Source organism: Capra hircus, chromosome 16 (assembly GCF_001704415.2).
Source record: "Capra hircus breed San Clemente chromosome 16, ASM170441v1, whole genome shotgun sequence".
Lineage (NCBI taxonomy): Eukaryota > Metazoa > Chordata > Mammalia > Artiodactyla > Bovidae > Capra > Capra hircus.
The window spans coordinates 21,968,694-21,996,348 of record NC_030823.1 but is presented as its reverse complement, the minus strand read 5'-3'; the positions used below and the strand labels follow the sequence as shown (position 1 = coordinate 21,996,348).

The 27,655-nt window shown below is 42.0% G+C and overlaps 1 pseudogene; it reads right to left on the bottom strand.

Annotated features, from left to right (window-relative positions):
• On the bottom strand, window positions 5,695-6,597 carry LOC102178471 (annotated as a pseudogene).

Here is a 27,655-nt window from a genome sequence, read left to right as displayed (position 1 = left end):
TTTTACAGAATTTTGCTGTTTTCTGTCAAACTTCAACATGAGTCAGCCATAGGTATACATATATCCCCTCCCTTTTGAACCTCCCTCCCATCTCTCTCCCCATCCCACCCCTCTAGGTTGATAACAGAGCCCCTATTTGGGTTTCCTGAACCATACAGCAAATTCCCGTTGGCTATCTATTTTACATATGGTAATATAAGTTTCCATGTTACTCTTTCCATACATCTCACCCTTCTCCCCTCTCCCCATGTCCATAAGTCTCTTCTCTGTATCTGTTTCTCCATTGTTGCCCTGAAAATAAAAGGAAAAATCTTCGTTTCCCCACACTGAAGGGCTTCTCTGGTGGCTCAGTGGTAAAGAATCTGGTTGTCAATGCAGGAGATGTGGGTTCGATCCCTGTGTCGGGAAGATCCCCTGAAGAAGGAAATGGCAACTCAGTCCAGTATTCTTGCCTGGGAAATTCTGTGGACAGAGGAGCCTGGAGGTCTGCAGTCCATGGGGTTGCCAAAGAGTCAGACTCGACTTAGCCGCTAAACAACTGAAACATAACTGTGGTGCTCAGTGGCTGCCGGGAGCATCAGGGATCTGTGGAGGCAGCTGCCCCCGCCCTGTTATTTTCAAACGTGTCTTTGGCCCTTTGTCACTTTTACTGCATCTGCAAAGTGCTTGTCATTTATTTCTTTAATGAATTGAGTGCCTGCAATGTACAAAGTGTTAGAGCAGACAGTAGAGAGTTAAACATGCTTTTTTTTTTTTTCCTCTTCTTGGCTTCCTCTCCTCAAAACAGTTCTAGCTTAGATGGAAAATCAGGCCATCAAGAGGACAAGGAGAGGAACTGAGCGTGGGAGGCCACTGCCCAGTGACGGTGACACTGATCATCACGAGGGGGTCCCTGCCAATAGTAACCCTGAGAACAACCCTGCCCTTGAGATGACAGCAGCTGGAGAATGCGACCCATCGCATTCTGCCAAACCATCAGGCTTAGAACAACAGGCACAAACACATGTCTGGGGCTCAGGAGGTGATGTGAAACCAGTGGCTTCGTTCAACCTGACTGAAAAATTAAAGAGCTTGGAACATCAATCGTACTGAAATGATAAAAAAGAGTCTGAGATAAATAAGTCTCAGATGATACAGCTCTGTTGGCAGAAAGTAAAGAGGACCTGAACAGCCTCTTAATGAGGGTGAAAAAAGAGACTGAGAAAACCGACTTAAAACTCAACATTCAAAAACCTGAGATCATGGCATCTGGTCCCATCACTTCATGGGAAATAGATGGGGAACAAGTGGAAACAGTGACAGATTTTATTTGCTTGGGCTCCAAAATCGCTGCAGATGGTGACTGCAGCCATGGAATTAAAAGATGCTCCTTGAAAGAGAAGCCATGACAAACCTAGACAGTGTATTAAAATGCAGAGACATCACTTTGCTGACAAAGGTCTGTATAGCTAAAGCTATGGTTTTTCCAGTAGTCATGTACAGATAGGAGAGTTGGACCACAAAGAAGGCTGAGCACCAAAGAATGGATGCTTTCGAATTGCGGTGCTGAAGAAGACTCTTTGAGATCCTTTGGTCAGCAAGGAGATCAAACCAGTCAATCGTAAAGGAAATCAACCCTGAATATTCATTGGAAGGACTGATGCTGAAGCTGAAGCTCTAATATTTTGGCCACCTGATGTGAAGAGCCAACTCATTGGAAAAGACCCTGATGCTGGGAGAGATTGAGGGCAGGAGGAGAGGATGACAGAATGAGATGGTTAGATGGCATCACCAACTCAATGGACATGGGTTTGAGCAAACTCCAGGATATAGTGAAGGACCAGGAAATCTGGCGTGCTGCAGCCTACGGGGTTGCAAAGAGTTGGGCACGACTTAGCAACTGAACAACAACAACAACGACAAAGTCCCACGTGATAGGGTCACCAAAAAAAAAAATTTTGTGATTAAGAAACACCTGTTGAATGAGTGAGGAGCTTGGGGTTCAACAGACTGGTGACAATGTGAACACTGACATTACTTTACGTGTACTAAATATGTAATTGGCTTCTCAGGTGGCACAGTGGTAAGGAATCCACCTGCCAATTCAGGAGACAGGGGAGAGGCAGTTTCGATCCCTGGGTCAGAAGATCCCCTGGAGCAGGAAATGGCAATGCACTCCAGTATTCTTGCCTGGAAATTTTCATGGACAGAGGAGCCTGACGAGCTATAGTCCCTGGGGTCACAAAGAGTTGGATGCACCTGAGCATGCCCTTGCATGCACACAAATACGTAATTGTACTATATTTCCTTCCATCATTCATTTTCTCACTCTTCTGAACAATTATTTCAGAGCTTTTCTCCCTTCGGATTTTCAGTACTTCCCCTTTCTGCCTTTTGGTTCATCATGCTGATGTCTATTTCACTAAGACGATAGAGACAATACGAAGAGACCCACAAGAACCCCCACCATATCTTCCCCACTCAAGTGTCCACATTCCCACCTTCTCTGCTATTTCAGATGAACTATCGTCTTTCTAAAAAATTTATTTTATCATTTGTTTTATTAAAATATAGTTGATTTATAATATTATGTTGGAGAATGAAGTGGCAACCCACTTCAGTATTCTTCCTGGAGAGTTCTATGGACAGAGGAGCCTTGCGGGATCACAAAAAGTTGGACACGACTGAGTCCAACTAACACACACACGTTGCATTAATTTCTGCTATATGTTAATAGCAAAGTGACAGTTATATATATTTCCTCATATTCTTTTCCATTATGGTTGATCACAGGATATGGAATACAGTTCCCTGTGCTCTACAGCGCTGTGCTTGGTCACTCAGTCATGGCTGACTCTTTGTGACCCCATGGACTGTAGCCTGCCAGGCTCCTCAGTCAATGGGGATTCTCCATGGCAGGGATACTGGAGCCGGTTGTCATACCCTCCTCCAGGGGATCTTCCCCACCCAGGGATCAAACCTAGATCTCCCACACTAGCCTGCCAGGCTCCTCAGTCAATGGGGATTCTCCATGGCAGGGATACTGGAGCGGGTTGTCATACCCTCCTCCAGGGGATCTTCCCCACCCAGGGATCAAACCTAGATCTCCCACACTAGCCTGCCAGGCTCCTCAGTCAATGGGGATTCTCCATGGCAGGGATACTGGAGCGGGTTGTCATACCCTCCTCCAGGGGATCTTCCCCACCCAGGGATCAAACCTAGGTCTCCCACACTTTACCAACTGAGTTACCGGGGTAGCCCATACAGTTCTATCCAGTAGGACTTTGTTTTTAGAAGGTGATGGCACCCCGCTCCAGTGCTCTTGCCTGGAAAATCCCATGGACGGACAATCCTGGTGGGCTGCAGTCCCTGGGGTCGCTAAGAGTCGGGCAGGCACGACTGAGCAACTTCACTTTCACTTTTCACTTTCATGCATTGGAGAAGGAAATGGCAATCCACTCCAGTGTTCTTGCCTGGAAAATCTCAGGGAGAGGGGAGCCTGATGGGCTGCTGTCTATGGGGTCGCACAGAGTCGGACACGACTGAAGCGACTTGGCGGCAGCAGCATATGTGTTTACATCTGCTAATCCCAAACTCCCAATCCTTCCTTCCCCTACTCTCTCTCCCCCTTCAGTTCAGTTCAGTTCAGTCACTCAGTCGTGTCCGACTCTTTGCGACCCCATGAATTGCAGCACACCAGGCCTCCCTGTCCATCACCAACTCCCAGAGTTCACTCAGACTCACATCCATCGAGTCGGTGATGCCATCCAGCCATCTCATCCTTTGTCGTCCCCTTCTCCTCCTGCCCCCAATCCCTCCCAGCATCAGAGTCTTTTCCAATGAGTCAACTCTTCGCATGAGGTGGCCAAAGTACTGGAGCTTCAGCTTTAGCATCATTATTTCCAAAGAAATCCCAGGGCTGATCTCCTTCAGAATGGACTGGTTGGATCTCCTTGCAGTCCAAGGGACTCTCAAGAGTCTTCTCCAACACCACAGTTCAAATACATCAATTCTTCAGCACTCAGCCTTCTTCACAGTCCAACTCTCACATCCATACGTGACCACAGGAAAAACCATAGCCTTGACTAGACAGACCTTAGTCGGCAAAGTAATGTCTGTTCTCTGTGCCTATGAGTCTGTTTCTGTTTTGTAAATAAGTTCATTTGTATCATTTTCTTATATTCTACATATAAGTGATACATGGTATCTGTTTTTCTCTTTCTGATTTACTTCACTTAATATGATAATCTCTATATACATCTATGTTGGTACAAATGGCATTTCATCCTTTTTATGGCTAATATAATATATACCACATCTTTCTTATCCATTCATCTGTCAGTGGGCATTTAGGATGTGTCTGTGTCTTGGCTATAGTAAATAATGCTGCTGTGAACATGGGGGTGTATGTATCTTTTTGAATTACAGCTTTGTCCAGATATATGCCTAGGAATGGGATTGCTTGATCATATGGCAATTCTATTTTTAGCTTTTTAAAAAATTTTTTTTATTTTTTAAATCTTTATTTATTTTACAGAAATATAGTCGATTTACATTAGTTTCAGATGTTCTATACGGATTCAATATTTTTCTAGGTTATACTTTATTCAAAGCTATTAAAATGTTGGCTACATTCCCTGTGCTGTACGTTACATTCTTCTATCTTTTTTGTTTTATATTTAGTAGTCTGTACCTCTTAATCCTCCATGCCTATCTTGCTCCCCTCCCCCGAGCCCTCCCCCTACTGTTCTCTATATCTTAGAACTAGTTTGTTCTCTATATCTTTAAGTCTGCTTTTATGTCATTATTTTCATTTGTTTCAATTTTTAGATTCTACATATAAATGATAACATATAGTATTTGTCTTTCTCTGTCTGACTTATTGCAGTAAGCTTAATACCCTCTAGGTCCATCCATGTTGCAAATGGCAAGATTTCACTTTTTTGGCCAAGTAATATTCTGTGTGTATGTGTGTGTGTGTGTGTGTATACCACATCTTCTTGATTCTCTTGTTGGCTAGAAGGTTGCTTCCATATCTTGGCTATTGTAAATAACGTCACTATGGGAGTTCCCTGGTAGTCTAGTGGTTAGGATTTGGCATTGTCACTGCAAAGGCCTGGTTGGGAAACTGATATCTGACAAGCCGCACAGTGCAGCCAAAAAAAAAAAAAATTTTTTTTTTTGGTATCTTTTTGAATTAGTGTTTTCCTTTTCTTTGGATATATATCCAGAAGTGGAATTGCTGGATCATATACTAGTTCTAATTTTAGCCACTGAAATTTTTAAAGCCCTGAATATAATTTAGCAGGAACACCATCACAGGCAATCAATCAGTTTTTGTTCTGTTGCTAAAGCTATTGGACATATGCTAAAGTGATTCTTTTTTTTTTTTTTTTTGGTCTGAGTGTATGACAAGAAAATAAGGTTTAACCAATATGCAAATCAAATGGTCTCCACTAGTATTATTAATCTAGAAAGAAATAATTGCATAGTTACTAATAAGAGGAAGGACATTTAGTCTATACTTTCAAATGGGATAATCATTCTAAAGAGCTGGCAAACTTTCTCCCCAAGTTAGTATAGATTATATGCTATGTCATAAAAGATAGCAATCATGAAGTGTTTTGTTTTTTTTTCAGTATTTGCTTTTAGAGAAAAATCCTAAAACTTGTAGGGACTTCTGATGTCAGAAAATTATGAAATGTAAGAGTATATTTAGCAATCAGGGTGACTTAGCTCCTGGTAATTGGCATATGTATAATTACAATTTGCATTCCAGTTATTTAAACTGAGATATCCTTGATCAGGTTGAACATACTGTGAATAGAAGATCTCTTTTTCCAAGAAATAAGGTGCGGACAGTCTTTGGAGAATGGCCTCACTGAACTGGTAAGTTAGCTTTCTCCGGATTTTGATGATTTCCCCATTTCTTCCATAATTCCTCAGTGCTCTGGCCATTTTCTGGTAAGTCATGGTCTTCCAGTTGCCTTTTCTTTTTCCCCAGAGTTGGGCAAGTTTTTCTTTGTTTTTTGATACAAACTGAAAGATTCCTTTGGTTTGATCTATCCACTGAATACAAGATGCCAGCTCTGGATTACATAGGGATTCATGAAGGTATTCAAACAGTCGGAGCTTCTTCCTGCCTTTTCCTCCCTTTTGCTGGAGAAGAACAGGTTGTGCCAGCTGGTTTTCGGGGACGTTCTCCAGAGATTGATGAATATTTCCTTCAAAACAGAGGTCCGCAGCACTGTTTATGACTGTTCTCCAATTATAGATGGGTTCCTCTGCAGGCTGCACACCATAGCTGTTGGAATTTCCTCTGATATGAGAACGGTGGTTGATAAAAGCCAGGTAATTTTTGTAATCTGAGGAGTACTGAAAGTCTCCAGTTGAATGCTGCCTCAGTACTTCAAAAGCATCTTCAAATGCTTGACCCAGCTTGTCTTGTTCAGCACAAGCCATGCTTCATTAAAAAATTGACAATTCAGGAAGACACTTCAGCCCTTTACCAAGTTCTTTCATTAATATCAGAATCGTTAGGACAGAACTGTCAGGAGCTCACTCCTATTTTTAGCTTTTTGAGGAACCTCCACACTCTGTTCCATAGTGGTTGCACCAGTTTATATTCCCACCAATGGTCACACCCCCTTCAGCATTTATTGTTTGTAGATTTTAAAATGATGGCCATTCTAAACTAGTATGAGGTGGTATCTCATTGTAGTTTTGATTTGCATTTATGTAATCATTAGCAATATTGGGCATCTTTTCGTGTGCCTGTTGGCCAACTGTATGTCTTTGGAGAAATGTCTATTTAGGCAGATGAACGTTCTTCTCATAGCAGAGGGCATCTCCTCCACATGTGCACTAAAACTCCTCAGCTCTGGCCGCCTTGATGGTGACACTTTAGCAGCTCTCTCCATGTATCATCACATCTTCTTTCTCTACTGGATCTTTCCATCAGTTTAAAAATGTGCTGTTACCTTCCCCAACCTAAAAATATCCTTTCTTGTCTCCATATTCCTTTTGCTTTGCAATAAGACTCCTTGAAAGGATTATCTGTACTTGCCATCTCCAATTTCTTCTCTCTGTTCTCTTGAACTCAGTTCATGTTGTCATTCAGTCACCAAGTCGTGTCTACCTCTTTGCGACCCCATGGATTGCAGTGTGCCAGGTTCCCCTGTCCTTCTTCATCGCTCATGAGTGTTTGCTCAAATTCATGTGCATTGAGTTCAGTGATGCTGTCTAACCATCTCAGCCGCTGCTGCCCCTCTTCTTTTCAATCTTTCCCAGCATCAGGGTCTTTTCCAATGAGCCTGCTTTTTGCATCAGGTGGCCAAAGTATTGGAGCTTCAGCTTCAGCATCAGTCCTTCTAATTCTGGGTTGATTTCCTTTAGGATTGACTGGTTTGATTTTATAGTCCAAGGGAGTCTCAAGAGTCTTCTCTAGCACCACAGTCCAAAAGCATCATTTCTTTGGTGTTCGGACTTCTTTATGGTCCAACTCTCATATCCGTACATGACTACTGGAAAAACCGTGGCTTTGACTAGACAGAGCTTTGTTGGCAGAGTGATATCTCTGCATTTTAATGCACTGTCTAGGTTTGGCATAGCTTTTCTTTCAAGGAGCATCTTTTAATTCCATGGCTGCAGTCACCATCTGCAGTGATTTTGGAGCCCAGGAAAATAAAATCTGTCACTGTTTCACTTCAGTTTGCCCTCTAGCTAAGGTCACCAGAGGCCTCTATAAGGTTAAATACAGTCATCATTTCCAGTCCTCAGTGCTTCTTGCCCTCTCAGCATTTGACCCAGCTAGTTCTCTCCTCTTTAATACACATTCTTTCCTGAGTACAGTAGTCCTGAACACTGTGCTCTCCTGGCTTCCCTTTCATCTTTCTGGTCCTTCTCTCTTATCTCCTGGTATCTTCAGTTTGTATTTGCTCTCATTTCCTTGGTTATCTCTGGGCATCTTTTGACTTCTAAATCCGTGTATTGTCAACTCTCAGATTCATGTATTCCCAGGCTGTCCCCATCTCCTCTGAACTCCAGACTCCCTTATTCAGCTCTCTGTTTAGCGTTTCACCTTGGATGTCTAATAGATACACCAAATGACAGCATTTCCACCTCTTGCTCCCACACTATTCCTAGAGCTGTCACCTGTGTTTTACCTTCATCTCACTTTGCAGCATCATTCTTTCGGGCCAAAAACCTTAATGTCACCTTGACTGCAGTAATTATCACAGTCTGGTTGTCTAGAAGTCTCACTGTTAGAATAGCAACTGAATTGGCCATGATTTATGAGATGCCAAGGAAATTATTAGGGCTACATCTAAGTAGTCATGTTTTAGTCAAAATCAGTGTATTGATCTTAAGTTCTTCAGATAAATAGAACCAGTAGGATATGTATATAAATAGAGACTTATTAAAAGGAATTGGTTCCTGCCATTATGAAGGCTGAGAAAGTCCCAATGTCAACACAGCAAGCAGAGATCCAGGAGATCCTATGGTGTAGTTTTAGTCTAAAGGCCCACAGGCTCTAGACCCAGGAAGAGCCAAACTTTCAGTCTGAGCCTGAAAGCTGGAAAAAAGCCAATGTTCCAGTTTGAAGGCAGTCAGTTGGAGGAATCTTCCCTTGCTTGCAGGAGAGTCAGCCAATTTGTTCTGTTCAGGCCTTCAACTGATTGGATGAGGCCCACCCTCATTAAGGATGACAATCGGTTTCACTTAGTGTACTGATTCAGCTGTTAGTCCCACCCAAAAACACCTTCATGGAAACACTCACAATAATGTCTGACCAAATGTCTGGGCACCTGCAAACCCAGTCTAATTGACGCATAAAACTAGCTATCACAGTGGGACTTCAAATTCAGTTAGGATCGGGTATCGTCATTTCAATCTGTATTTCCTTAAAGGATTGACTGTAGGCAGTCTACTCAGAACAATAGCAGCTACCATTTTTTAGATATTTGGGAACTGGTAAACCTTCAAGGCTTATACATGACAGAAGATAAGATTAAAAGCAAAAATGTCTTCTTACCTCAGTTAAATCAAGACATTATCATTTGACTTTCTTCCTAAAACTGACTGGGATTATGTCTTTAGCTCCTTTAAAGGTATTATATCTTTCCTAAAGATGAAGAATGTTTTTCTTGTCTTATTTATGGAAAGGGTTTGGAAGTGGGGTGCTTGTTTATTCCAGATGAGTGCACAAGGCAAAAGAAAAAAATCACCCTTGCTGTTTTTTTGGCTTTCACTTACTGTAGCTCTAATCTCTGGATTACTGACCCCTAGAATATTCCCTGTTCCATGCAGTATACAGAATTAAAAGCCACTCACACACAGGTTGACAAGATATCATTGTTTATGTAAAATGCCACAGTGATTGTTGCAAACACAGAGTGTGGAATCTAGAAAGGCCATGAGTTTGTGCATAATTCAGACACAGAGGCTCTTGACTTTTGTAATGATACAAACAAAGGAGCAAAAGAAGCCCCTCCAGTTCATATCTGGAAGTCGGTGTCTTCTATTTCCATAAGTCCCCGCTCACGTGACATCTCTTGCTTAATTGCCCTTTAAACTGTTTTATGGCTTTATAGCAGCCTGTAAAAAGTGATTTTCAAATATGACAGGCGCTGAAAGGCTGTAGGGGAGAGCTCTCCAGGAGCTGTGATCTCTACCTCTGCTCCCCTAAGAGCTCAGCCTTCCCGGGAAGAGGAGAGGGACAGCAGAGCGCCATGGGGCGATACTCAGGGAGAAGTTTCCGTTTAGTCCTCATGTGCATTGTGAGCATGCTCCTTTTCGTGATGGAGCTAGTGATCTCCCACGTAGGCAACTCCCTCTCGCTGACCTCCGATGCTTTTGCGGTCCTGTCCCACTTAGTCTCCATGATCATTGGTCTTTTTGGCGTCAGGGCCAGCAGTATACAGCAGCACCGGAAGAGCACATTTGGCTTTCTCCGGGCAGACGTTGTGGGCGCATTTGGCAATTCCGTTTTCGCTGTGGCCCTGATGTTCAGCATCCTGGTGGAAGCTGTCAAAAGGTATATTGATCCGCAGAAGACAGAGAGGCCGCTGCTGGTTCTCAGTGCGGGAGTCATCGGGCTACTCTTCAATATTCTCAACTATGCCATCTTCTTGGACTGCTGTTACTGCGCGGCGCCAGGGCCCCAGGGAGACGCAGAAACAGGTAAACGCCTCCTCAGATGTTGTAGTTTGGTCAGAGTCCTGCCAGGTGCTATCTTGGGGGCCCCTGGGGGTGCTGTGGAGTGAGGTTCCATTCATTCCATCAGTCTTTCGTTCCCCGAACTCTAAGGTCTTTCTCCAAAGCGTCACTTCCAGTCCAAAGTTCCTTATGAGCTGGATGGCAGCCGACCACGTAGGGGTCTTTTTTAGTGACGGGATGCAAAGTGTGCCGACAGGTAGAGTGATAAACCGTGGCCATGGAGCGAGTCCTCCGCCAGAACGTGGATGTGCCGCGCAGAGCTGTCTCCTTTCCTTAGTGACTCCCTTTTGTCTGTCCAGATGTGACACTGCTGTGTTTGAATTTTAAAATAGTATTTTAATTTTCTTCCCGCCCCCTCCCAAGTCTTCAAAAACTACTAGGCTCCATGAACCAGCTCACTTGGAACAAAGGCTCAAAAACCATTGGTTAGGTGGATAGTCTCTTAAGAATATATTCAAGGAATGTGATGTAAAATGCAGAAAGAAAAAATAAACATGATCTAGTCAACTTAGCTCTATTTCTGAACTGAAATATTTGTATCTATTTATTATAGGCATCTGTCTTGTTTGAGGAAAAGGATAGCTGTTTACATGTAAATCTTTAGGAGGAATTTTAGGAATAGGTACCAAACTCGCTGGATTATCTGTCAAAAGATCAAATTAAATCTCAGAAGAGAACAATACATTGAAAAATGTGGAATCCAAAAGATAAGTTGTTAGATGGAACCATGTTTCTTTAGTGCCACAAAATAAATTTTTAAAATATATGTTAAAAGCTTTTTGCAGAAGAGCAATTTTCAGGGCCTTATAAGAAGTCCTGTAGCATGAACAGACCAGGTCCAAATCATGGTTCTTCTACAGGGCAGCTGGCAAATTACTTCCCCTGGCTGTGGACCCACCTGTAATCTGGAGGCAATAAGGACTCAATGGGATTCTAAGTGTTTAGCACTTAATAGGTTCTTGGTATAGACTAGTTATTGTTCTTTTAAAGAAATCAAGTGCAAGTCTGAATTATGTGATCATCCAGGATCATTGAATTCTAATTGCTTATCTGGATTTTAAGAAATTTCAAGATTTTTCTTATTTGGTGCTGAAAAGTTTTCTCTCACTAGTCAGAGGGTCCTGTAACTCAGTAGGGGACCTCAGAGTAAGACTTTGCATTTTTATTGTATTCCTCCTGTCTTTCCTGCCATTGTGAATTTTCCCAGCTGGGAGCAGTCCTATATTCCACCTCTGCCTAAATTTTCCTATTAGTAGAAGATGCATCTTGAAAACACCTATAGTATGTGCTAAGTATAAAAGGGAAGAGACAAGAAACTAGAGTTAATGAATCTAGTTAGGGCCTCGTCTTTTGTAAAATATAATAGTTAACTTGAGATCATATGCCTTGTTTACGTCAGTCATCATGTACTGGAGGTTCAAGATCATAAAATTCACATATTTGATATTAGAAAACAATATTTATTGCTAAGTATAAGGCAAGGAAGCTGATCAAATCAGTGGTTAGTATTGGAATTGCTAAACTTACCTTGTGCTTTTAATTCTAATTTTTTCTTTGCTTTGACATATGATATTTACCTGCATATATGGACAGAGGAGCCTGGTAGGCTACAGTCCATGGGGTCGCAAAGAGTCGGTCATGACTGAGTGACTTCACTTTCACTTTTCACTTTCATGCATTGGAGAAGGAAATGGCAACCCACTCCAGTGTTCTTGCCTGGAGAATCCCAGGGACAGGGGAGCCTGGTGGGCTGCTGTCTATGGGGTCACACAGAGTTGCACACGACTGAAGCGACTTAGCAGCAGCCTCAGCAGCAGTAAAAGCAATGTAGGCAGAGTTTGACTCCTTGACCAACATGAAAATTGGTAGATAACTATTGTTCTATTTTTATAAACTGAATTATTATCAGGTAGATCTTAGTTCACTCTTGTTTGGGAAGCAGTGATTTCTAATGTTTATGTTCATATTCAGATAAGAAGAGGCTTAAAGACAAATATTTCACCCTGACCATATGGATTTCTACTGTCTTAATTCTAGAGTATCTATCTCCTTTTGAAATATTTGATGCTGTATAGTAGTCTTCTTTAAATAATTATAATGATAGGTACTATACATACATATAGATGATGCTTTAAGATTCATATTCTATATTTAAATTATTATTTTAGGTACTATGCACACATGTAGCTAATGCTTTAAGGTCCATGTTCTATGTTAGAATTATTACTTTGGTAGCTTTTGGTATTGCTGAATTCTTCTGTTAGAGATTTAAGAGTGTTTAAATCCTCCTAGTGATTTTAGGATCGCTACTTAGTGTCTTAGCATTTATGTTTTGAGTTACATATTTATCACTTTCCCTAAAACATATATTTTAATATCTTTCAAATTAGCTAAATAAACTTAAAGAGTCAATATTTGGCTTAGATAAATCTCATAAACTGACATTAACCCAATTGTCCCCTAGTGTAAGAAAAAATGTGATTAATCCATACATATTGGTTTATACCAGGACCTCCTGGTATAAAATATGAAGGAAAAATGATTCTTGATTTCAAAAGATTCAACCCAAATTTAGGAATAAGATTTTCTATGTACTAAATTTTAACTTGAAGTGTTTTCAAGTCCTATAAACTAAAGAACTATTGTATTTCCTGGTTGAGTGATCAGAATCAAATAATCCCTCACTTTTTTTTGGTAGAATGTGTGACCAAAGATAATTTTGTACTTAGCAAGCCTTTAGTCTCTTCCAGTTCTGTGGATCTTTTACTTGTTTTATCTGTCTGGTGTAGGAATTGATACCTGTTATATTTTATGTCTGAGATCATAGAAAGGTAAAAAGAAGACCACTAATTTATTCTAAATGTGAACAAAACAGAATGTATGTACTGTTAAGACTTGAAAACCTCTCTGGGATTCATGGAGTAAGATACATTGAAGAATTGGACAGAGGGAGTCAGAAATTTTAAAAGTCACCTGGGAGTAAAGAATGTCTGGAAGACTAAGCTGAGACTGGGATTGTGGAAGCCTTATACCAGTATCTAGTCAGTGGGAGTCCATCCCCAACAGGAAAAAATGATGGTGGAACAGATATTTTTAGCTAAAGAAAAAGGAAAATGATAAAAGGAAAAATTGCAAGCACAAAAGAAAAAAAACAGGTTTAAGGTTCAAATTTGGATGCCTATATTAGTGAGATTATTAGGAGGAAGAGAGTTATAAATATGTTTGAAGAAAGGGAAGAGGAGTGAAAACAAGTCAGTTCAGATCCTAGGAAATACAGGGCACCCACTACCTTCTTTCTCTAGACTTAGGAATGAAATCTGCTTTGTTTGCAGGTTTTCCTGCTCCTTGTTTACTTTATTAGATTTTCCTTGACTTTCACCTTATCTTTTATGAGTGCATTTTTTTTCGATTATTTTTCATGTTTGTTTTCTTTAAAATTTAACAGACAGAACTCTCTTTTCCTTAACTTGTGTTTGAACAATACTTTGCCTTACATTGGTGCCTCAGAGGGTAAAGAATCTGCCTGCAGTGCAGGAGATGAGGGTTAGATCCCTGGGTTGGGACAATCCCCTGGAGAAGGGAATGTCTACCCAGTCCAGTATTCTTGCCTAGAGAATTCCATGGACAGAGGAGCCTGGCGGGCTACAGTCCATGGGGTTGCGAAGAGCTGGGCATGACTGAATGGCTAACACTTGCTTTACGCTGGCTTTTATTTTAAACCAAAAGTAATTTTGTGCAGCTCTGTCTAGGATAGGCTTGCCATTTACACAATTTATGAATGGCACATTTAGGTCTGAAATATGTATTTATTATTAAATGTTTTTTAACCAAATGCCTTCCCTGTGAACTTATTTACTTAAATTTTGTTTTGATTTCTAAACTGTGTTCTTTCTCTCTCTCTTCCTCTCTTTGCCAGTCTCTCTCATCACCTTTCTGGCATTATATTTCCCCAACCAACCTGCTAGGGGCAGTGACAGCCTAGTAATCAGCAAAGTTCGTTGCCAGGGAGGCTTTTAACAGGCTGCTGATTGGCTGCTTTCCCAAGCTTCTCATTAAGTCTGAGTGCTACAGCCTAATGGGAACATTTCACACAGACAGTCCTGTAGACACTGAAAGCAAATAGGGTTTGTTTTCCTTTAAGGGCTCGTTTTAGCCAGAGACAAGCAAAGTAGGCAGGGCTCTGAGGGTTTAGGAGGGGCAGGGAGGAACTGGCTGCCTCTCTCCCAGCAGCAAGTATCACAGAATAACTCAGAGATCAGAAACTGCACAAGGGAAGGTGGCTTTCCAGACTGGAAAGGGAAAGAAGATTTTCCAGGTATTGGTTCCCTGGGTTCTCCTTCTACTTTGGAGGCAGGATTGGAATGAACAGTAATTATTAAATGATTTTAGGAACCGTGATGCTTCATTCCCAGAAGCTTTAACTTTGCCGTTTGTCTGTATCTGACATAATTGTTTTCCAAGCTTTTTGAACAATGAGTGTACACACACCTGTCACAGATCACAGCATCTCCCCTACTGCTTCACAGATTACCTTAGGTCTCCTTCTGTACACGCAAGCCAGCTTGCTTAGCCTCTCACCTCTCTTGCTGCCCAGGGACAGGGTTCTGGGTCAGTTACAGGGGATGAGTAAGAAAGATTAAAGGAAGACTGAAAACTATGTGCTGCTTCACGTTCGCGAAATCAAATTCAACTGAAGAAAAAAAAAAAGCAGGAGATAGAGACCTGGTCCTTGTTCTCAGCCATGTTCTTTCAGTATGCAGAGGCCACTCTGACTGACTCCTGAGGTTAATCTTAATGAAAACCAAAGTCTTTCTTGACGTCTGTGAGTCGTCAGGCGCTGTGAAAGTGTGGGAGGATAGCCCCAGCTGTGTATCACATACCTTTGGAGAATTATATGTTTTGTGAAATAATTAGCAAGAAGGAATACTTGGTATTTGTTTTTTTCAGATAAGGAAACAAAAGCTGAGAGTCAGGACCACAGCCTTGCAGCGAGTGAGTGGTCGGGGACAGAGAATTACAAGGCTAAATCTAGGGCTCTGATTACAAACCTACTCTGCTTGACCAAAGAAAGAAAAAAAAATAACGAACAGTGAAAAGTTATTTGGAAATAATCACAAAAGGCATGTCAAAAAGTGCAAATCAGGGCATGCCCTGGTGGTCCATTGGTTAGGACTAGGTGCCAAAACAAAAGTATAAATCAATACTCCATAGGTAGAATCCTAATTCCAGTAGCTGAATGACCTCCAGAAAGTTACTGCAATTCACTAAACCTCAGTTTCTTCATCTGTAAAGTGGGTAATCATCTATCTCATCAGGACATTGGGAAGAAAATATATTCTGTGTGTAAATTCCTCAACATGGCACTTGGTGGCGGTGGTTGATAGTGATTGTCCAAGGGCTGAAGAGACAAGAATAAAGGTCGTATTAGTTAGTCCCTCAGTGGACAAGTCCTTGCCTGCTCCACATCCATAGACTGGCAGCCAGACTCATCCTGGGCCAACACCCACAATGGACTGCTGTTATCCACACTTATGATCCATACAGATCCATCGCTGTTTCTGGCCATGCCACGTGCTATGTGCTCAGCTGTGTCTGACTCTTTGAAACCCCACGGACTCTAGCTCACTAGGCTCCTTTGTCCACGGGATTCTCCAGGCAAGAACACTGGACTGGGTTGCCATGCCTTTCTCCAGGGAATATTCCCAACCCAGGGATCGAACCAGCATCTCTTACATCTCCTGCATTGGCAGGCAGGTTCTTTATCACTAGCGCCACCTGGGAAGCCCATCTACATGAATATATGTATCTCTCTCTCTATATATATATATATAATTCAGGATGATTTGCCTTTTAAACATTTTCCTGCAGTTCTGTCTAGACGGTCCCATTTTCCTTACTGAGAGGTTTACTTTCCCAACAAAGTGGAGTGAATGTAAGCTTATTATTATTATTTTTTTCTTTTGGTCAGATGCTTACAGGATATAAAGAATATATTTATTACCTTTTGCCTTCTTCTTGCTCTTTTGTGGAGACAGTAGTCACTGTGATTTATATAAATCACATTGTGTATAGCTGCCTCTGATGATTATGACAAACACTGGTCTTATCATCATTTGTTTCTGAGGCAATGGTATCTAGAGACTCCTTTTTCTTAGAAGGATGTCTTCCACAGTCTGTGTCCTGGTATTTATTGTCTACATCTGAGAAGTTATCTCCAGAGAATTTTGAATGAAGCAACTTTTGATGAAGTATATCTGGGCTCTTGTTCTTTGTCTGCTGTGACAACTCTAAAAATGTATCAGCCCAACAGACAATAGAAAAAAAATGATAGTCCTTGACTCAGGCCAATGAGAACTAGTGGTTGACTTCTTAGATAGAAGAGCAGCCAAGAAATCAGGTTGAAGAAGGAACTATCTGGACAGACCACCTGTTTTCTAATTCTTAACCTGAAGAAACCACCTTGAGATTTTACAGGAGAGAAAAGAAGGGAGCTGGCAACCAGCTCCACAGCTCCTGACCAGTTGATTGATGACATTGTTGGGACTTTATGGGACCAATAAATAATGCCCACTCATGAGCCTAGAACTAACTGAGAGCTAAGGGAGCAAAGATAGTCAGATGGCAATAAAAATTGTAGCTCTCTTTTTGATAAAGGCTGAATTGGAAGGTGGACCTTTGATGTCCCAATAGCTTCCTAATACTTATCTCAGCAGTAAACCCATCATTTTCTTCAGGGCCCAGCTCAACAATGGGAGGCATAGAGGTGGGCCCAGGAGCAGACAGGATGGACACTCAAGGGGCAGATTGTTCAAAGGATAAAACCTGGGAAAGGCTGAGCCAGGCTTCTGTTCCTTCCACTAAACCCACCAATGCTTCCCTGGTGGCTCGGCTGGTAAAGAATCTGCCTGCAGTGTGGGAGACCTGGGTTCGATCCCTGGGTTGGGAAGATCCCCTGGAGAAGGGAAAGGCTCCCGTCTCCAGTATTCTGACCTGGAGTATTCCATGGACTGTATAGTTCATGGGGTCGCAAAGAATTGGACACGACTGAGTGACTTTCACTAAACCCACCAATAAAAGGAGAGCTTCTTACCCTAGGAGTGACTTCTCCCATGGAGAGGGGATGAAGGCGTCAGTCAGAGCCAATATGGCGGTCTCCTCAAGGAAACATAGACCAGAGGAATCATCTCCCCCTAGTACTCCCCAACTTTACGGCCCTTTCACTGGGGGCTTCCCTTGACGGGCTAGACAGTTATCAGGAAAGTATTGATGTTGGTATTTTCAAGGCCTGCACCTCCTACAATAACCTCTTTTTCCTTTGGGTATAATCCTTGAGTCCAGTGTTTGGTAATTTTGAAACCCATCTCCTCAATGACTAAAATGGATTAGAACAGTAAGTATATTAGTTCAGTAAGTATATTAGTTAAATGAACACTGAGGCCCCACAAATGTTAAGAATTGCTCATTAGAGACTGCAGAGTGACATCAAATGATGGCATCAAGATAACTCTCTGGCTAGGAGGAATAGGGATGCCTTCTATTGAGTTTTTAATCTCAAGTAATCTATTTTTCATTTACAGTGCCTTGATCTTTATTTTTACTTTTTGTACCTTCCCTTATTCCCATATATTAAATATGCTCAGTTTATTTTCTGTATCTTATATTCTTAAAACCTGCAACTTTTGAATGCTCAATTCTGCTGTTCATTATTCTTGCTGCCTCTTTCGAAACGGTTTGCTTCTTCATGTTTTGTGAGTTTCATGATGTTTTATTGTGAACTCATGATCAATGGAACTGTCTTTGAGGGAATTTTTTGAGGAAGATTGTAAATACATTTTCCTACAGAAGATTTACTTTTCTTTTCTTTTCTTTGGGTTCCTGAAGCCATTAGAAACTGGTGAGCAGTTAAAAAATTCTTTGCTTGAGGATGATAATTATAGTGAGAATTTAGACTGCATTCCCACATGAAGGCCAGAGGATAGTTCCAACTTTCCACAGGGTTATTTTTCTCTCTACCCAAAACCAAGGGTGAAACATGCAAGGTTTCATGCTGTCTCCTTCGAGGCAGTGAGTTTTCGTGTGTTTACTTCATTGTTTTGTTTTAATTCAACCTTTTACCAAAGGATTGAGCTTTATGAGGGGATCTCTGATCTCACGGTGCCTGGATCTCAGTTTTGTCTCTTACATCATACCCCGTCACATGGCTGTTAAAATCCAAGGTGAGATCCTTTGTCTTTGGCGGGCAGACATCCTTAAGTCAGGTTCTGGCTTCAACTCACCTTTCTGGATTTGGCTTTCACTTCATTGTTTGACCTCAAAGTCAGTAATGTCCTGCCACACTTTTTAAAGAGTTCAGAAAGCTTGACAGAAGCACATAGTATTAACCCAGAGCTAGAGCACTTCATATAGGTAAATTTCAGTTCCCAGAACTCATCACTTAATATAAGCCAGGCCCTCATTACCACTTACAAGGATCAGAGCAGAGACTCAACAGTGTCAGGAGAAAGGGTGACTGACAGCTGGAGTCTTCTTGGTTTCTGCTTCTCTCAGAGGTGGGTCAGTATGTGCCAGCAGACTTGGCTCTGCCAGCAGACCTCACAACAAAAGGTTAATTATGCTACCAAGATTTTTGTATCTGAAAAACACATTGCATCCTTTTCTAGGAAGCAGTGTTTCAAATATTCCTGCCTACTTGTAGAGTAGGCTTTAAAGACTTCTGAGGCTCCAGGTTGTGTGTGAGAGAGAGAAAAAAAAAGAGAGGGAGGGAGAAAGAGGGGGAAGGAAGGAATGGAGAATGTAAGCAAGCAACCCCCTGGATTCCGTTTCCATCTCGAGCTCCTATTTTTGCCCTGTCTGCGCTCAGTCCTGTGTCTCAGGGGTTGCTGCCACCATCTCCATCTCCAGAGCTGCTGAGGCCTGTGACTCTTGCTTCCTAAGGAAGCTTCTCCCTTGATCCCATGTTGGCTTCAGCCTGAGGGTCTCCATAGATTTCTTAGCTGAAGCTGTCTGAATGTTGGAAGCTCTTCCTGTTGCCCCTGCTCCTGCTTTCTGACCCTCCAGTGACTGTCTGTCTTCCCACAGCCCTTGAATGATCTTCTGTCTTCTGTTCTGAAGTGTGGCAGGGGCCTCCAGGGTTTTCCCGCCTCTCTTCCTGCTCTTCTCTCAGAAGGCTCAGTTGAATTGTTCATGGTTTCATGGTTTAATCAAGTTCTTAAAGTTGCTCCTTTTCTTTCTCTACTCCACATAAGGCTGCTGTTTTTGCTAGACTTTTCCCCTTACATTTGGTCCTTGTTTTCCGGGTCAGGCATTTATTTTTCCAACGTAGTTTTTTTTCCCCTTATCACAGTGAGAGAAATGAAGTCAGTGTTCAGGGGCCTGCCAAAAGCAGCTGTTTTCCAAACAAATCTCTTCAACTCTCACCTCTCTGAGTTGGATCATCTCACTCGAAAAGCATTTTCCAAGTGAGCCCAAAGTCTAAGTTGGGCGTGGCCTCGCACTATTGTGTTCTTGCTTAGATCCCCTTCAGTGGGTCTCATCCTCCTTTCTCCTGTCCTACGCGTCCTAGTTGTCTGTCTGTCCCTGACCAGTCCTGCAGGACGCAGGCAAGCCCCCACATCCATAATAACCGTTTTGCTTTGAATCACGTCTAATAATAGACCCCATGGAGTGTATCCCGTCAGGCTCCTCTGGCCACGGAGTTCTCCAGGCAGGAATACTGGAGTCGGTAGCCATTCCCTTCTCTCAGGGATCTTCCCAAACCAGGGATCGAACCTGGATCTCCTGCACTGTAGGCAGATTCTTGACCATCTGAGCCACCAGGGAGGACCAATAATACCTTAAATATTCTATGCTAACTTCCTCCTTTCTCCTCTCAAATAGCTCCAAATTATATAGAAATTTTGTATCAGTTCAGTTCAGTTCAGTTGCTCAGTCGTGTCCAACTCTTTGCGACCCCATGAATCGCAGCACGCCAGGCCTCCCTGTCCATCACCAACTCCCGGAGTTCACTCAGACTCACGTCCAGAAATTTTGTACAGCCAATCTTTATATGGTGGTTTCTTGTTCTACTTAACTGTGTAACAAACCATCACAAATTGTGGCATAAAACAACAATCATCCAATGATACTATACTCAGGATTCTCTGGGCAGGACCTGGGAAAGGACACAGTGGGAACAGCTTGTCTGAGGCCTCAGCTGGGAAGATGCTAAGGCTGAGGGGTAGCAAGGTGATGGACAGAGACTGCATCACCCTATCTCTGGCTCTTGGGCCGAAAGGACTGCTTCCTGGACCACCGATACAAGCCCTCGCTGTGTGGCTTGGTTTCCTCACAGAGCATCGCCTCAAGACATCGTCTGTGGTGGCTCAGGTTTCACACATGAGTGTCCTATCAAACGAGGTAGACGCCTCAGTGCCTTTTCTGGCCCAAACTCAGATGGTATGAGATACAAGCAAGTGAGAAGATGGAAGGAGTGTCAGGCCCTCAGACCTGTTTCTGAATGGAAGGAGCGTCAAGGTCTGCCTATGAGGAAAAAGTTGAATGGGAGATAATGTTGTGGCCATCTTTGGAAAAAATGCTCTGTAGACTCTGCCCTCCAACTACAGTTCATATCAGTTCTATACGCAAAATCACTCACTGCTCCCCAGAGCCTTACCGTCTTATCCCATGGAACATCCACTTCATGTTCAGGCTCTTACTCAAGGCGAGGGCAAGTGAGGCTCCTCAGGTGCTTTTTAGGTATCCTCTCCTCCATCTGAAGATCTACGAACTAAAGAAACAAAGAAAGGGCTTGCCCTCCACATCCCCAGCACATGACAATGGGACGGACATAGGATAACTCCTGGATTTCCCAGTTGCTTTTATTTCAGATGGTACAGCAGCTTTAAGAGGATGACTTTTTTTTTTTTTTTAACTAGACTTCTATTTTTTAATTAAAAAAATTTATTTTATTGAAGTACAATTGATATACAATATTGTGTTAATTTCTACTGTACAGCAAAGTGATTAGTTATACATATACATACATTCTTTTTTCATATTCTTTTCCATGATGGCTTGTCACAGGATATCGGATATATTTCCCTTTGCTACCCAGTAAGACCTTGTCGTTTATCCTTCTCATATGTAATAGTTTGCGTCTGCTAACCCAAACTTCCAATCTATCCCACTCCTCAGTCTTGGCAACCATAAGTCCATTCTAAGGATGACTTTGAATAGCTCCCTGCCTCTGGTTCCCTCTGGGGCTGGTGAGGTGCATTCCTCGATGCCAATCAGCTATCCAGCGTCTTGCCTTCCTGTCTCTGAAAGATATCTTTGGTTCCCAGTTCCCAGTCTGATCTAATCTAATCCCCTCTAAGTATATTTAGATAGATATGCATCTCCTCTTCTTCTTTGCATTTTTCTAGCCTGAAAAAAGCTCTCTTCCTCTGGTGCAATTTCCCTGTGGTTTCTGAGAGCAAACTACTCTCTCTCCCACTTTCTTTGCACAATAAGACTGAAGCATAAGTAAAAACAGTCTTAAAAACTAATGCTTGCAGAGGCCCATTAGAATATCCCTGTATCTATAATAACAGTCATAGGTGATAAGCAGCTTTGATTTGCAAGGTCAAAATCCTTGCCTGGCTCACTCTTGAGCCAGTGTGTGTTTGTGTGTGTTAAGTCGCTGAGTCATGTCCAACTTTTTGCGTGTCCAATTGTGTAGTTGTTTCCAACTACAACCCATGGACTGTAGCCCACCAGACACCTCTGTCCATTCTCCAGGCAAGAATACTGGAGTGGGTTGCCATTTCCTTCTGCACAACAGGCTAATGGCACAGCTCTAAGTTCATATCAGAGCTGCCTCCTTCTCATTGGCTATAATGCAATTGTTGACAGTTTCTGTCTATTAACAGCCCAAAGTCCTGTGGACCACTACCTAATTTTTATCTTTTTTTGTCTCATGCCTTTATTATTTAAAAAAAGTCACCTCAATTAAAGCATCTTTTAAGTTTTAATGTATTCTAAAAATCTTCATGAAAGAGAAATACATACTTTTGGGTACAAAAAATACCTTTGAGTTATGAAGTGTTATACATATACATATTATAAATTTATCAATGAAGAACTGATTTGTACATAAGATTCCTCAGCTACCTGGAGAAGCAATTTCCTTTTGAAAAGTCATCATGTTTGTAATGTGCTCAGCATGTTTGGAGCTGGGCTGATGATGAGAAAGGGCCATCCTTTGATGATGTATTTACAGTCTGAAGACAGGGACAGTGCAGAAAAAGAGCCACCTCTTCTTTTGAGTAAGAATTTGGTGCCTTGGACAAGATGTCTGCTCTTTTCTCTGAAGGAAGCATCTTCTCTTGTCAAAGAGAACTGAAAAATGAAAACAACAACAGCTGCTTTTCAATTTCTAAAAAAATTAGTCTTTTTAGTTTCTGAGATAAGCACCAATGTAGAAGAATTTAGGGTGTCATAATCAGACTTTACGAATTGTATATAGCACATCAAGTTCTGTACCAGTAGATGATGAGCTTAAAAAAAAAGTTCTTTCATTTGTTTAGAACAAAAGAAATGTTAAGAATGATGAAATTAGTATAATGTAGGGGCAAAGTACACTGAAGAGTTTGATGCCTAGACAGTATTTCTATTCTATCATTTACAGATTGTGCGATCTTAGGCACTTGGGTTGGCTAACAAATTATTTTGTTTTACCATAAGATGTTACTAAAATCTTAAAATCTTTAGGGCTTTAGGTTCCTGACTTACAAAGTAAATGCAGACATGTATTTGCATAAAATATTCCTTATTTTATTGTTCTTTGATTAACTGCGCTTGGAAGACAGATACTGTGTATTTTACAAATCAAAGGTTGGTGGCAATCCCGCATTGAAGGAAGTCTATTGGTGCCATTTTTCCAAGGGCATTTGCTCACTTTTTGTCTTTGTGTTACATTATGGAAAGTCTCAAGGTGTTTCAAATTTTTTCATAACTATTGTATTTGTTTTGGTGATCTGTGATCAATGATCTTTACGTTACTACCATGACTCAGTAAAGGCTCAGGTGACGATTATAATTTTTTAAGCAATAAGTATTTTTAATCAAAGTATGTACTTTTTTTTAGACATAATGCTATTGCAAACTTTACAGACTACAGTACAGTTTAAACATAACTTTCAAATGCACTGGGAAACCCGAAGCTCCTGTGATTCACTTTATGTGATGTTCACTTTATTGAGATGGTCTGGAGCCAAATCTGCACTATCTCTGAAGTCTGCCTGTACTTATTATATGGGGCTCTTATGACGATGAAGTGAAAAAGTGAAAGTGAAGTCGCTCAGTCGTGTCCGACTCTTTGCGACTCCACAGACTGTAGCCTACAGGCTTCTCCATCATCCATGGGATTTTCCAGGCAAGAGTACCAGAGTGGGTTGCCATTTCCTTCTCCAAAGATGAAGTGAGATAATGACTATAAAGTGCTCAGCACAGGGTTGGGCAGAGAATCAGAACTCAATGAACAAAACTACTGAAACCTCAGAATTTATAATAACTGTAAGATACAGTCTAAATTTTTGGCGATTAACTTAGATTATATATGACCTACATACATATAGATGTTTTTGTATATATACCCAGACACCAACTATATATATGTATGCGTGTGTGCATGCATGCTAAGTCGCTTCAGTCATGTCTGACTCTTTGTGACCCATGGACTGTAGCCCACCAAGCTCCTCTGTCCATGGGATTCTCCAGGTAAGAATACTGGAGTGAATTGGTGCCCTCCCAGGGGACCTTCCTGATCCAGGGAGTGAACCTACATCTCTGGCATCTCCTGCATTGGCAGGCAGGTTCTTTACCACTAGCTTCACCTGGGAAGCCTCTTATATATGTATACATGCACACAACTATGAAATGGTTGAATAGCGTCACTGACTCAATGGAAGTGAGTTTGAGCAAACTCCAGGAGTTAGTGAAGGACAGGGAAGCCTGGAGTGCTGCAGTCCATGGGGTTGCAAGGAGTTGTACATGACTTAGCGACTAAACAACAACACAACTATATATGTGTACACACAACTATATGTGTATATATACAAATACATACATATATATATGTAGTTATGGTTATTTAGTCAAAACATTTTCCTAAGTGCTTTTGGTTGATACCCTTAGCCTTTAGCCTTTCTTCAAGTCAGGAACTAGGCCCTGGGCAGGGCACTACAGCTCCCGCCTATGCTTACTTAGTCGCTGGCTTTCAGGTTCCATTGATTGCCCTCTGGGGCAATGACATAATTCTTCTTATGTGCCTTTGGTTAGGGGAAGGGCTGGGCAGCAGGCACAAGTGAGATAGTCCTGCTGCTCTAAGGCTTTTCTTGTAGTTGTGAATGGCAGAGAAGCGCAGTCAGCGGGGTCTGTGTTAGCGCTGTCAAGTTATCTCCAAAAGGCCTCTTTCTTTTGTGGTGACTGCTTGGCTTGCTCTTAGATTACATGTCTCAGGGGGCTCACAGTCTGCACTACTTGGGCGTCACTCTTCTCAAATTAGAGTATGCCTCAGTTAGTGATTCTGTTACATGTGCTGTGTTACTAATACCTATGCCAGTATACTCTCAATTCTCATAGGCTCACATTCTCATATGAGAATATGCTCAAAATTCTCCAAGCCAGGCTTCAATTGTACGTGAACCGTGAACTTCCAGATGTTCAAGCTAGATTTAGGAAAGGCAGAGGAACAAGAGATCAAATTGCTGAAATCCACTGGATCATTTAAAAAGCAAGAGAAAAAAAAATAAATAAAAAATAAAAAGCAAGAGAGTTCCAGAAAAACATCTATTTCTGCTTTATTGACTATGCCAAAGCCTTTGACTATGTGGATCACAACAAACTGTGGAAAGTTCTTAAAGAGATGGGAATACCAGAGCACCTTACCTGCCTCCCGAGAAATCTGTATGCAGGTCAAGAAGCAGCAATTAGAACCAGACATGGAACAACAGGCTGGTTCCAAATTGGGAAAGGAGTACATCAAGGCTGTATATTGTCACCCTGCTTATTTAACTTATATGCAGAGTAAATCATGGGAAATGCTGGGCTGGATGAAACACAAGCTGGAATCAAGATTGTTGGGAGAAATATCAATAACCTCAGATGTGCAAATAACACAATCCTTATGGCAGAAAGCAAAGAAGAACTTAAAAGCCTCTTGATGAAAGTGAAAGAGGAGAGTGAAAAAGTTGGCTTAAAAGTCAACATTCAAAAAACTAAGATCATGGTATCAGGTTCCATCACTTCATGGCAAACACGGGGATACAATGGAAACAGCGGCAGACTTTATTTTGGGGGGCTCCAAAATCACTGCAAATGGTGACTGCAGCCATGAAATGAAAAGACAGAAGAAAAACTTGCTTGCTTGGAAGAAAAGCTATGACACACCTAGACAGCATATTAAAAAGCAGAGACATTACTTGGCTGAGAAAGGTCCGTCTAGTCAAAGCTATGATTTTTCCAGTAGTCATGTATGGATGTGAGAGTTGGACTGTAAAGAAAGCTGAGCGCTGAAGAATTGATGCTTTTTAACTGTGGTGTTGGACAAGACTCTTGAGAGTCCCTTGGACAGCAGGGAGATCAAACCAGTCAATCTTAAAGGAAATCAGTCCTGAGCATTCATTGGAAGGACTGACGGTGAAGCTGAAATGCCAATACTTTGGCCACCTGATGTGAAGAACTGACTCAGTGGAAAAGACCCTGATGCTGGCAAGATTGAAGGCAGGAGGAGAAGGGGACAGCATAGGATAAGATGGTTGGATGGCATCAGCAACTTGATGGACATGCGTTTGAGCAAGCTCTGAGAGTTGGTGATGGACAGGGAAGCCTGGTGTACTGCAATCCATCGGGTCACAAAGAGTCGGAGAGGACTGAGCAACCAAACTAAACTGAGCTGAGTGTGGCCCTCTGGATCACTTCACTCTTCACTCCTCTTGCCCAGTTTCTTCTTCCTCACTCTGTACCTTCTTTTTCTTCCTGTCTGCTTTTTTTTTTTTTTTAAATCAGCAGCTAACATTTATTGACTACTTGCTGTTATAATTTGTTACAATATCACTGTTATAGTCACTTTATACCTACTAACCCATTCAATCCTCATAACCTGATGAGAATACACTGTTATTATTCCCTCTTTACAGTAGTTAAAACTGTTCCGGACAATTAAAGAACTTGTGTGAGGCTACTCAGCTTCAAAACTTTCATTGGCCTGTATCTCCTTACTGCTTTTAAGTTCTTGATCATTTTAATATTAATTTTTAGAGAAGACTTTGAAAGAACAGTTTCCTCAGTTCTCAAGGTAGTGATATTTTCCTGGAGGTGGGAAAGGAATGCATAATAGTCTCCCCGAATTTAGAATTTCAAGGCTCACCTGATATTAGGTGGAATGCTCAGATTCAGGAGGTTTTTGCATGCTTTTTAAGGCCCCTCGTGAACGTGAAGTCGCTCAGTCATGTCCGACTCTTTGCGACTCCATGGACTGTAGCCTACCAGGTTCCTCTGTCCATGGGATTTTCCAGGCAATAGTACTGGAGTGGATTGCCATTTCCTTCTCCAAGGGATCTTCCCAACCCAGGGATCAAACCCGGGTCTCCTGCATCACAGACAGACGCTTTACCGTCTGAGCCCATTAACAGACAAGATCATGATTTACAAGCCTAAGGCAATGGATGGAACTAGGATTAGAACGTTCCGTGAATGGATTCTGTGGCTTTTGTGGAGTGAGACATTTTTATTCATTTCCAAGTGATTTAGCAGCAGCAGCAGCAAGCCAAAACCAGATATGTGTGTGTGTGTGTGTGTGTGTGTGTTTATCAATGGTTAAAGTTCAGGAGTTGGGGAGTGGGGGAGGGAGAAGAGCGATCATCAGACTTCACCCTCAGATCTTTTTCAGAATGAGACAAAGGTATAACACTGAAACAAACCAATAAAGGAAACCTGCAAGGGTTCCCCTTACCCCACTCCCTGAACTGACCAGGAGCAAACACCCTTTTTCCAGGACACCTATCCTTGGTTTCTCCTGGAGTCCAGAAGACAGCCCTCTTCTGGGCTTGTTCACTTGGACTACAGCCTGTTGTCAACAGAAAGGCTCTATTTGGAGTAAGTCTTCATGTAGGTCAGTCACTGAACTCTTAAACATCAGGTCATGTTGGGAGGGACCCACTGGGGTGAGGAGATACTCTCTCCAACGGAGAACGAGACAAGTACAGAGGGGGCCGACCTTGGCTTCTTTGGTGGTCCAGGGACCTGCACCTACTGCAAAGAAACTGCCTTTCTGAGCTCTGGGTGGGAGGGCGGAAGCACAGAAGTCCAATCTGCGCTCTCCCCGAGGGCTGCCTGCGGCTCTTCTCTGGAAGGCCGCCTTGTGAGCCAAGACCCTCAAGGGTGACAGGGAAGATGCTGGGCCATGAAGGGGTGACAGAAGCGACAGCGTGCCCTTTAA